Raw genomic sequence first — 13,408 nt, 5'->3', positions numbered from 1 at the left:
CCTCGGCCCTGCTGCATCATTCAACGTGACCATGGCTGATCATCGAGCTCAAAACCGTAATCCTGCCTCCCCCAACAACCTTTGATCCCTTTACCCACAGGAGCTACATTGACCGCCTTCTTGAGGACATAAGTTTTTGGCCCCCCAACCATTTTCTATGGTAGTGAATTCCACAGGCTCACCATTTCTCTGGATAAAGAGATTTCTCCTCATCTCAGTCCTAAAACATTTATCCCTCATCCTTAGACTATGCTCCTTGTTTCCAGATTCCACCACCATTGGAACACCTTTCCTGTATCTAACCTGTCTTGTCTTGTTGGAATTTTATAGATTTCTACATGGTCCCCTCTCATTCTTCTAAACTCCAGTGAGTACAATCAGAACCAACTCAATCTCTTCTGATACATCAGTCCTGCCATTCCAGGAAGTAATTTGATAAGCCGTCACTGCATTTTCTCTATATTAAAAACATTATTCTTCAGATTAGGAGACCAACACTGCACCAGGTGTGGTCTCACCAACGTCCTGTATAATCCTGTATGTGAATATTAATGAGGCAAATTGCAGAGTTAATACAGCATTTGACAAGTATCAATCCCTGTCAATCCACTGCCTAGCTGCTTGTGAAAAATATAAAGGAGGATATTAGGTGATCTTGACACAGAGATGGACCTGTTGTCCAGTTCTGCCACGTTGTGACATAGACCACTCACTCAGACTTCGATAAGATTCTATTCATGGTTTTTGAAAGGATTGATAGTTTTTGAACATCTGACACTGGGAGTTCAGATTTACTAATTGAGCTCAAAATATATTTACCAGAATTGCTATCCAAGAATAACTAGATGGCACTATTTCACTATAAAAAACATTTATCGCTTGCCAGTGAATTTTGTTATGACTTCTGTCTAACCTGAGGATTTTCTGTAACTCCCAAAGGGGCTGTTCATTAGAAATTCAGGCACAAGGAAATCCCTGAATTTTTTGATCGCAAAATCATCAGAAAGTTCTTTCACTTCAAAAGAAAAAATACCCATTTATTTCAATCCATTTTTTAAAATTTCTTCTAATTTCATGGAAGCATAAAGCTCTTCACTAAAGAACTTGGTGGTCATGAATCTGGTTGTTAACAAAGATTGGAGAATAAGAACTCCAATCAAAAACTCAAGACATGAACTAGTTGAAAAGAAAAAAAAGCTGTCCAAGAGGATCAACAACTTTTATACTGTGCAGAAATTGTGCAGATCAATATATGTCTCAGATTCAATCGCTTTGCAAAACCATTTGATCTCTGAGGGATGGTGGAAGTACAAATGGTTTAGGGGCTTTGATATAGGAGAATAAACCTGTCCTGTTGGAAATACACTTGTGTAAACAACCAATAAGCACAGGAATTGAGTTATCTCTGAAGTCAACACAATGTCAACAAGACTGCTGACATCCATTGTCAAATGTAATACAGGAACAATAAGTATTCAATCAAAAAACTGATCATAATGGTGCCCATGGGCGGGTCAGGGTCATCACAAAAAGATCACTGCCAAAAGAAAGAGAACTAGGAAGTTTTGTTTTTAAATAAAATATATTTAAACTACAAGACACTTGAGGGCGCTCTAATAATACTTAAGGCCGAGGGCATTAATTTGTACTGTTTATCAACTAAAATCCTCATGAACATTTACTGTCTAATTTATATGCTCCCAAACCCAACTATATATACAGAGCAAAACATGAATTTCCTGAAAATAAATGTCATAATCAATCCTTAATCAAATAAAGAAACATTTAGAGCAGGGTGGTTGCTATAGAAACAGCATTGTTACAACCCTGACTACTAATAGGTATTAATACATGACTCTGGCAAAAGGCTAAGAATTGTAATACAGGCTTGCGAGCGTGCAGTTATCATTTATCATTCTGTGCACAAAATCCATCATCGGTTTGAAGTAAAATAGATAGCCGATAATCAAAAAATATCATACACAACCTCCAAGAACAATCACAATACAAGTCAGCATACATTATATCACCACTGACCTTTTCCACTTCTGAAAATATTGGTACAAGTCACCATAGAAACAAAATCACTCACAGTTGCTATTAACCTTGAAATTTTCAGGCTATATGGTTCAGCAAACAAACACTGAGTGTGTATTCTCAGAAATTAAAAGGACATTCCCAATTATAGTAATTTTATCGTCCATACAGAGGATTCTAAAATTAAAATGTTCTATGTATTCATAACGTGTTGGGAGTTGTATGACAGATAAAAAAAATTAAAAAGAACAACAGCTTGCTCTTTACGACCTTAGGCCTGTTTTACTATTCAATTAGATAATGAATGACTAATCCTTTTGCCCCACAATCTTCAACACCTCAGTGAGTCAAGGAAATGCTGCACTGCTTTAAGCATAATTGTTGTTAGGTAGCTCATTAGACTGCAGATTAGAATCCTGACTCTTTCTCTAATGTGGTTAGTAAGGTCATTCGGAGGTCAGAGATATTAAAAAAGATTTAATATAGGATTGGTATTGTTCACAGCAATACAACAAAAGACTGCAATAAGACAGCAAATGTCATAAAATCAAAAAATACTTCCACATATTAGCATGTATTGTGACATGAATCAGAAAGTAATTTATTGCATTCTGCATGAGAGTTTTCAAATATAACACAGATGCTTATTCTGCTTTTACGAGCATAAGACTAAGACATACAGTTATGATTTAAAGTAACATTTATGATAACACACTTGTTACCCGATAAAACAATTACAATGTTAACAGATGTTGCAAAAAATACATCCTAGAACCATAACAATCATGCCCTACTTTGCTTCCTTTATTAATGAGGAAACATAGAGTCATAGTCATAAAACACAGAAACAGACTCTTCACTCCAAACAGTCCATGTAATTCCAAATTAAACTAGTCCCACCTGCTGGCGTTTGGCCGTACCTCTCCAAGCATTTCTTACTCATGTACTTTTCTAAAACGTCTTTGAAACATTGTAACTCGACCCACATCCACCACTTCCTCTAGAAGTTCATTCCACACACTAACATTCTCTGTAAAAAGAAACTGCCCTTCGTATCTTTAAATTTTTCTCCTCTCACCTCAAAGTATGTTCCCTCGTCATGAAACCTCCCACCCTATTGAAAAAAACGCCTGCCATTCACCTTATCTATACCCCTCATGACTATATAAACCTCTATAAGGTCACCTGTCACCTCCTACACTCCAGTGAAAGAAGTTCTAGCCTATCCGGCCAATCATATTCTACATCATGTACCAACAATCCTGATGCAAATCACTAAGAGTAAGTAAACCATAATAACAATATAAGTGGAAAGTCAAAGTTTCAGCTCAAACATTGATGAAAATGGAATCTTGTGTTCACCTCTGGAGCACATCTGGTGGCAGTTAGGTGGGGGAAATGTCAGAAAAGTTAAATAATTACATTGTGTCTGCAAGGATTGTGAAGGTTTGTAGCTCAGGCTGAGGCTTAGGGTGTAGGTTTGCTATCCAGACGTTTCATTACCTGGCTAGGTAACATAATCAGTGGTGACGTCCAAGTGAAGCGAAGCTGTTGTTTCCTGCTTTCTATTTATATCTTTCTCCTGGATGGGGTTCCTGGGGCTTGTGGTGATGTCATTTCATTCTCGTTTTCTGAGGGGTTGATAGATGGTATCTAGATCTGTGTGTTTGTTTATGGCGTTGTGGTTGGAGTGTCAGGCCTCTAGGAATTCTCTGGCATGTCTTTGCTTAGCCTGTCCCAGGATAGATGTGTTGTCCCAGTCGAAATGGTGTTTTTTTTCTTCCATGTGTAGGGCTACGAGGGAGAAAGGGTCGTGTCTTTTTGTGGCTAGCTGGTTTTCATGTATCCTGGCAGCTAACTTTCTTCCTGTTTGTCCTAAGTAGTGTTTGTGGCAGTCCTTGCATGGAATTTTGTAGACGACGTTGGTTTTGTCCATGGGTTGTACTGGGTCTTTTAAGTCTGTTAGTTTTTGTTTGAGAGTGTTGGTGGGTTTGTGTGCTACTAGGATTCCGAGGGGTCTTAGTAGTCTGGCTGTCATTTCTGAAACTTCTTTGATGTATGGTAAGGTGGTTAGGGTTTCTGGCTGTGTTTGGTCTGCTTGTCGTGGTTTGTTCTGGAGGAATCTGCGGACTAGATTTTTTGAGTATCCGTTCATCTTGAATACGTTGTATAGGTGGTTCTCCTCTGTTTTCCGTGCCCAGATTCCCCAGAATTAGGGCATTTACGTTTACGTTATCTCAGAGGACAATCTCATCCTACCACTGTACCTGGGGTAACATGTGACTGTGAGGGAGTGACGGGAGGGGTGTCTTGAGTGGCATTGACTATGGGGGTGTGGCCAGAGTATCTGTGTGCATGACCAACTGACCTGTATAAAGGGGACATGTTTTCTTTATTCAGAGCCTCAGTTTGACAGCCTTAATAAACTGTTTGCAGAAGTTGGCATATGCAAATTGCATCTCGTGTGCGAAACCTCAGGAAGAGAACCTAACACCTGGCACTGTGAGGCAGCAGTGCTGACCACTGAGCCCAGGACCTGGTAATCTCCATTCCAGAGTCTTAAAAGGAAGTGTCAATTAAGATGGTTGATGCACTGACAATTATATTCTAAAATTCTTTTTAATGATTCTTGTGGTTTGGAAGGTGGCAAATGTCACCCCACTAGTGAAAAAGGGAGTGAGAGAGAAAGCAAAGAACTACAGATCTCTTAGCCTTCCATCAGTAGTAGGGAAAATGCTAGAAGAAGAATATAGGCGCAGGAGTAGGCCATTCAGTCCCTTGTGTCTGTTCTGCCACTCGATGAGATCATGGCTGATCTATGGTCTAAGTCCATGTACCAGCCTTTGACCCATATCTCCTTACACCTTTGCTGAATAAAACTGACCCAGTATCTACTTGTGGAAAGGTGTTCACAACATCAACAATCCTGTGTGTGTAAAAGTGCCTGCTGACATCTCTCCTGCATGGTCTGGCCCTAACTCTCAGACTATGGCTCTACTTGTAGAATCACAACCAGTGGAAATAGTTTATCTTTATCTACATCTTTCAACACCTTGAAGATTTTCATCAGATCACCCCTTAACTGTCTAAATGCTAGAAAAAAAGGCCTAATTTGTATAATGTCTCCTCATAACTTAACCCCTGAAGTCCAGGTATTGTTTTGTAAACATATATTGTACTCCCTCCAAGGCCAATATATCCTGCCCAAGATGTGGGGCCCAGATCTGCTTATAGTCCTCCAAGTGATCTTTAACCAGAGTTTTCTGTAACTGTAGCACAACTTTGGCTTTCTTGTACTCCAGCCCTCTAGATATGAAGACTACCAACCCATTGGCTTTATGATTATTTTCTGCATCTGTCAATGGCATTTTAAAGATCTGTGCACCAGAATTCCAAGTCTTTTTGGCATCCACTGTATTTAACTTCATACCATTCAGTAAGTACTCTCATCTAGTGCATTAGAGGTAGCAAGAAAAAAACCTGGCATGAACTTGTGCAGGGTTTCAAACATTATCACTGTGGACTGAAATGTAGGAAACAATATCATCGTCTCAATTTAGAGCGAACGAGAAGCACAACCCGAATAACTGGGAAGGGAAACAAAAGAAGATTGTCAATGTGGACTGGGAATGTTGTAAATCTGCCTTGGCAAAGGATGAGGAGTTGGATGGAGTAGAATACCTCAGGGAACACTTCCAGGACCTTGCTCAGTACCTGAGATACATGCAATCACTATTCTTCCCCATCCAGTGCATTTGAGTAAAGAATAAGGGGCCTGGAATATTAGCCCAGCAGCTGTACACTGGCCAGTCTTCAAGACAACTTGATGATTGAAACACAGAAATCAATATATCTCTTGTCCTTCTGGAGGTTCCATAAACCACTGTCTTTGAATTCAACATCCTAGCTCTTCAATCTAAACAACTAGATTACAGTCTCCATTCTGCAATACATGCTCCTTTTAAAAGGTAGATCTGACTGAAAGTAGTTTTAAAAAGAATACATTTTCTGGAACTAGTTATGCAAAATAAAATAAATAAATAGTGAAATTTCCCACAATGGAGCTCTGCCAACACTATTGCTGCATCTTGAAAGTAGACTGCATTGTGTAAAATACTTTTATTTATTTCTTAAAACCATTTATGAAGAAGAGGGTGGGAATACAAAGCCAAGAAGCATCCAGGAACTAAGAAGGACAAATACAATGCATTTGCAAGGAGCTTTGCTCAAAGTTATTGCTGTAAAGTATCCTGACTAAACTTGACTGGTTTGCACCAACTCTTTTTAACTCGGGCATCTTACACAGTAAGATCACAAAAAGGGACAAGAGTCTGGGGAAGATCCGACACAAACTTCACTGAACACTTCATTAAGGAAAAAATAATATTTATCAGATAACGTTATTGTACTTTAATTAAACTGTATCAATCTCTTCACAGGTCTCTTGAATATAGAGTCTCAAATCTGCACCAGCTATCTATCTTTGACATGTGCTTCTGAGGATTTTAACACATCCTATCCACCAGACCCTACTACTTTGAACTGTTTGTCTGAAAGGACTGGTAATACCCAATTCAGTAAGACTAGGACAGGCTGTTCCTCAGTCTTTGAGGATTGCCTGATGTTTCAGAATCTGCAGTTGTCAATTTGGGCTTCCCCTCTCATCCAGGGCTGGTTCTGAGCTTCAGGTTGTCTCACCGAGGCGGTGTCCTGGGTCCGGTCAGTCTGATGACGCTCACCATGAGGTACAAGGAGCTGGAGATGCTGCTTGACTACTCGTTGAAGGTGCTCTCTGGAGACGCTGTTAAAGAATGTGGAAAAGCAGAGCAAGCTGAGGCTCCAGGCTTCCCTTCTGAAAGATTCTGTGGCCTGTGTTCAATACTAACATCGATGGGAGCAGGAAGGTCCAATGAGGTGACTACTTTCCATTTTTGAAGGTTACAGAACATCGTTTTGAACCTTCAACTATCAAGTGCTGTCCTGGGTGCAACCAAGTCTGTATAACATTCTTCCAACAAAACAGGTTCACGGAGGATGTAAATAATGGTTTGTTTTAAAACAACTTGGCTGTTAGCACCTGGCCAGGCAGTTCCAGGTCTGTTTGGCTTCGACAGAAGTTGATTGTCCAAGACCTGGCTGCACAAATACTGTCTGTAATTTGCAAATTGCAGGATCCAGCTAGGTTTAAACTTGGCTTAGAGAAAGTGAGGATTGCAGATGCTGGCAATCCAAGTCGAACAGTGTGGTGCTGGAAAAGCACAGCAGGTCAGGCAGCATCCAAGGAGCAGGAAAATCGACGATTCGAGCATAAGCCCTTCATCAGGAATGAGGTTTATGGGCCAAGGGGGCTGAGAGATAAATGGGAGGGGGAGCAAGGGTTGGGAGCAAGACAGCTGGGAATGCGATAGGTGGATGAAGATGGGGGTGAAGGTGATAAGGTGCAGCAGATACATGGGAAGGTAGATGGACAGGTAGGACAGTTCAAGAGGGCAGTACTGCCTTGGAAGGTTGGATCCGGGATAAAGTGGGAGGGGAAATGAGGAAACTGGTGAAATCCACATTGATTCCATGTGGTTAGAGCCCCAAGGCAGAAGGTAAGGCATTCTTCCTCCAGGCGTTGGGTGGTTAGGGTTTGGCGGTGGAGGAAGCCAGGATTGGTAAAGTGGGAGGGGGAGTTAAAATGTTCGACCATAAGTCATGGATTGTTTAGTGCATGTGTTCCAGAGATGATCTCTGAAACGTTCCGCAAATTGGCATTCTATCTCCCCAATGTAGAGAAGACCACATCAGGAACAACGGACACAGTAGACGACATGTGTGGAAGTACAGGTAAATCTCTGTCAGATGTGGAAGGCCCCAAAAGGATCCTTCTACATCAACAGAGATTTACCTGTACTTCCACACATATCATCTACTGTGTACGTTGCTCCCAATGTGGACTCCTCTACGCTGGGGAGGCAGAATGCCAACTTGCAGAATGGTTCAAAGACACCATTGAAGCCAGGCACCAACTCACAGACACCTCCTTCTACTACCCCCTCGACCACAACCTCACCTCCCATCACCAAATCATCATCTCCCAGACCATCCACAACCTCATCACCTCTGGGGATCTCTCAATCACAGCTTCCAATCTCATAGTCCGGGAACCCCACACCACCCAATTCTACCTCCTACCCAAAATCCACAAACCTGATTGCCCCGGTCGACCCATCGTCTCGGCAGGATCTCTGCATACCTTGACATCATCCTGTTTCCCTTGGCCCAGGAATTCCCCACCTATGTATAGGACACTACTGACATCTTCCACCTCCTCCAGGAATTTCATTTCCCGGGTCCCCAACGCCTCATCTTCACCATAGACATCAACTCCCTGTACACATCTATCTGCCACGATAAAGGCCTCCAAGCCCTCCGTTTCTTCCTCTCATGTCAACGCAATCAGTACCCTTCCACTAACACTCTCATTAGATTGGCTAAATTGGTCCTCACTTTCAACAATTTCTCCTTCGAATCCTCCCACTTCCTCCAGATCAAAGGGATAGTCATGGGCACCCGAATGGGCCCCAGCTACGCCTGGCTCTTCGTCTGGTATGTGGACATCTTCTGTAGCTACACTGGCACTATTCCCCACCTTTTCCTCTGCTACATTGTTGACTGTATCAGTGCCACCTCTTGCTCTCACAAGGGGGCTGAACACTTCATCAAACTCACTAATACATTCCACCCCAACCTCAAGTTCACCTGGACTATCTCGAACACCTCCCTCCCTTTTCTGGATCTCTCCATCTCCAGTTCCGGCGATCAACTCAACAGTGACATCTACTTCAAACTCATCAACTTCCACGGCTACTTGGACTACACCTTCTCCCACCCTGCCTCCAATATAAACACTATCCCTTTTTCCCAAATCCTCCACCTCCGCAACATGTGCTCCGAGGAGGACCAATTCCACCATAGAACATCCCAGGTGGTCTCCTCTTCAAAGACCACAATTTCCACCCCCCCTTCCCTCCTTCCAGTGTATCTCCTCCACATCCCACACTTTCGCCCTCAAACCCCATCCCTCCAACCGCAACAAGGACCGAACCCCCCAGTCCTCCCCTTCCACCCACAACCCTCCGGATACATCTCATCTTCCTCCGCCATCTACAAACCACCAGGGATATATTTTTTCCCCAACCCTATCTGCGTTCTGGAGAGATCATTCCATCTGCAACCCCCTTGTTAGGTCTATGTCCCCCCCCATCAACAAACCCTCCACTTCCTGGCATCTTCTCCTGCCACTGCCAGAAGTACAAAACCTGTGCCCACACCTCCCCGCCCCTTACCTCCACCCAAGGCCCCAAAAGGATCCGTCCACATCCAAAAGAGATCTTTCCACACCTTTACTTCACACATACGTCATCTACTGTATGAGTTGCTCCCAATGTGGTCTCCTATACATTGGGGAGACATATCTGGGACACATGCACTAAACAACCCCACCACCCAGTGGACGAACACTTTAACTCCCCCTCCCACACCGCCAAACCCTAACCAACCAACACCTTGAGGAAGGACGCCTCATCTTCTGCCTTGGGACTCTCCAACCAGACAGGATCAATGTGGATTTCACTCGTTTCCTCATTGCCCCTTCCTCCACCTTCTCCCAGATCCAACCTTCCAACTCGGCACCACCCTTTTGAACTGTCCTACCTGTCCATCTTCCTTTTCGCCTATCTGCTCCACCCTCCTCTCCGACCTATCACATTCACCCTCACCTTCATCTACCTATCACATTCCCAGCCACCTTCAGCCCAGCCCCATCCCCTCCCATTTATCTCTCAGCTCCCTTGGGCACAAGATTCATTCCTGATGAAGGGCACATCATCGAAACTTCAATTCTTCTGCTCCTCGGATGCTGCCTGATCGACTATGCTTTTCCAAGACCACACTCTTCAACTTTAAACTTGGCTTCCATGCTTCAAATTTTTATTCGTGTTCATGAAGAAAGGACAATATTTCTGTAACAATCTTGGAAGTTATGGGTCACCCAACCACATTACATCACTCCCAGAATAAGTTGGTAATATCTGCATTTTGATAAATTGCATCCGAGCAACTTATAATAGATGAACAACTGCTTAAGGATATTTGTGTGTATACAATAGTTAACCTGAATGTAGGAAGGTGGCATTAGAAAGGGGCATCTGGGTGTCATTGGGTTAGCATGGACAAGATGAGCTGAACAGTCTCATTCTGTAACACTCATTGAGTATAACAGGTCGACAGAAATGGCATATGACAGAAGGGGACTGTTCAGCTGATCTTGTCCATGCTAACCCAATGACACCCAGATGCCCCTTTCTAATGCCATCTTCCTACAGTGTAGTTTACTGCACTTAATGTGAGCAGTGTTCCGCACCACAGGTTGTGACACAAACCGACAGATGGATGATTTTATTGTCACATGTATTTTACAGTGAGAAAAACAGTAAATACAGTTAAAAGCTTTTCCACTGTCACCACAATATAGCACCATTTTGCATAGCTCTAAGAATAAGAAGAAAATAGAAAGATATAGCTTAAGGAGTATCCCTCATTCCTGATGACTAAATACAGTCATTTGTTTTAGATTAAGATCAACTTTAGAAAGAATGTAAAATCACAAAAATGCAAGCATCAAGATGGGTATATGAATAGGAAGGACTTAGAGGGATAACGGCCAAATGCTGGCAAATGGGACTAGATTAATTTAGTATATCTGGTCGGCATGGACGAGTTGAACCGAAGGGTCTGTTTCCGTGTTGTCTATGACCCTGAGTACAGTTGGTGTTTGGCCTAGAAAGTCAACACTTTTAAAACAGATTTACCAAATGTTCCCTTTGGACTCTATCCCCACCTATAATTTACTCCTTACCCCCTCTCCCCACCCTATCTTCTACATATAAACTGACATTTTAATAGCTATGATCAGTTCTGAGGAAGGGTCACTGGATCTGAAATGTTAAATCTGATTATTCTTCACTGATGCTGCCAGATCTGCTAAGCTTTTCCATCAACTTCTGCTTGTGTTCCTGATTTACAGAATCTGCAGTTCTTTCCATTTTTATTTAGTATTTAACTCACTACCACATCTCTTCTAGCATGCCTGCCTTGATGAAGTTCTGCTCCTCTCTCTCTCTGACAGGATTGTCATTCCAATCTTTTTTTCTTGTCCGCCAACATTAATTGCACTGTCACTTCTGATGTTTGGCCAGGTATTTGCTAAAACCCATTTCCACAGCCACATAACATACTTCAGTGGCTGCCTCTGGATCAGACTCACCCCACGTTGATTCCAACTGAAGTTTCATCCCTCCTGCTTTGAATCCTCCCAGGATCTCCGTGATGTTCAACGTTCCACAGACAACTACTCTCACCACACCCTGAGATCCACACTCAGGGCCACATGGTGTCACAAACTCTCTCTCTCTCTCCAATAGCATCCCATCACACTAGCTCAGGGCTGCACCACTCTGCAGTTCCACTTCATCCTCTGGTTCATTTTGCCTAACCAGAAACATCTTATTTTCCTTTCAGGCAACAAGGCTTACATGATGCAACAATGCAGGAATACCCATGGCCCTCTGGAACCTTCCTTCCCTCCCCTTCTCTCTCCCAATCCCATCTCCTGTCGGGTATTCACCATCCCTCCTAAACATCCACTCTCCAAAGCTTAACATTCTGCACTCAGCAAAGGTCACAGCTTTATCCCTCTGCATCCCCACCTTAACAAATTTTGGGCACATGATGCCAATCTCATTCTGCTGTCTTCACCTCAATGCCCATTTCTTTGGGTAAGAGTCCTCTCCCAGTCCAAAAAACCTCTTCACCCAATTCCAAAACACTCTCTCCACCTGGACCCCTTCCTCTAGCCTTTTACCTGCACTCAATCTGACGGGACATTGGTCACCTCAATTCTCTGCCCCAGCTGCACCCAATCCAAAGTACCGCCCTCCAAAATGACTGCACTCTGTGCACTTAGATCGAACCTTGACTTTGTTATTAAGCCTGCCGATAAGGGGGATGCTGTTGTAGTCTGGCATACTGACCTCTACATTGCAGAGGCTGAGCGCCAGCTCTCAGGTACCTCCTCCTATCTCCCCCGGACCACAATCCCACCAAGGCACATTAAACCATTGTATCAACTAAAATCACTGACGTCATTTCATCAGGTGATCTCCCCTTTCTATCGCCTTCTGAAAATCCACAAACACCATAACCCAGACAGACCCTTTGTTTTTACCTGCTCCTGCCCCGCAGAACTCATCTTTTTGTACCTTGTCTCAGTCTTTTCTCCCCTGGACCAGTCCCTGCCCACATACATCCATGATTCCTCTGACGCTTTACGCCAGTTTCAGAACTTCCAGTTTGCAGGCCCCAGCCGCTTCCTCTTTATCATGGAGGTGCAATCTCTTTACACATCCATCCCCCACCAGGATGGTCTCAGGGCTCTCTGCTTCCTCCTGGAGCAAAGGCCTGAACCGGCCCCATCCACCACCACCCTCCTTCACTTGGCTGAGCTCGTCCTCACCCTCAACAACTTCTCCTTTAACTCCTCTCATTTTCTTCAGGTCAGAGGGGTGCTATGAGCACTCACATGGGCCCCACTTATGCCTGTTTCTTCGTGCTGTACATGGAACATTTCTTGTTCCAGTCCTATTCCAGACCCCACTCACAACTCTTTTCCTGATATATCGATGATATCATCAATGCCCCTTCCTTCCCTCATCCAGAATTGGAAAAACTCATTGATTTCACTTCCAATTTCCACTTTGCCCTCACTTTTACCTGGTCTCTCTCGGACTCCTCCTTTCCTAGACAACGCAGTTTCCATTTCTGGGGATAGACGGGCCACTGATATCCACCACAAACCCACTGACTCACACAGCTGCCTGGATTATCCATCCTTACACCCTGCTTTCTGTAAAGATTCCCATTCCATTCTCACAGTTCCTCAATCTCTGTCGCGTTTGTTCCAGTGAAGCCATCATCGACAAGGGACCCTACAAAATGTCCACCTTCTTCTTCAACTGGATTTCCCAGCACTGTTGTCGAAAGGGCCCTCAATTGGATCTGACTCATCTCCCGCATTTCCGCCCTCACCCCCTCTCTTCTCTCCTGCAACAGTGATAGGGTCTCCCTTGAGCTTACCTATCATCCCAACAGCATCCACATCCAGAAGATCATCAGCTGCTATTTCAGCCACCTCCAGTGAGATGCCACTACCAGACACACATTCCTCTCTCCTCCCTTGTCTGCCTTCCATAGGACTGTTCCCTCCGGGATATCTTAGTCCATTCTTCCTTCACTCCCAACATACACTCACGTCCATGACACCTTCCCC

At 43.5% G+C, this 13,408-nt stretch overlaps 1 protein-coding gene across 5 annotated transcripts in view; it reads right to left on the bottom strand.

The window, feature by feature from the left end:
- The window catches only part of LOC132830283 (rab effector Noc2-like), a 176,021-nt gene that overhangs the window by 104,510 nt on the left and 58,103 nt on the right, over positions 1-13,408 (bottom strand). The window lies entirely within an intron of this gene.

Source organism: Hemiscyllium ocellatum, chromosome 31 (assembly GCF_020745735.1).
Source record: "Hemiscyllium ocellatum isolate sHemOce1 chromosome 31, sHemOce1.pat.X.cur, whole genome shotgun sequence".
NCBI lineage: Eukaryota > Metazoa > Chordata > Chondrichthyes > Orectolobiformes > Hemiscylliidae > Hemiscyllium > Hemiscyllium ocellatum.
This window is presented reverse-complemented; position numbering and strand designations above follow the sequence as displayed.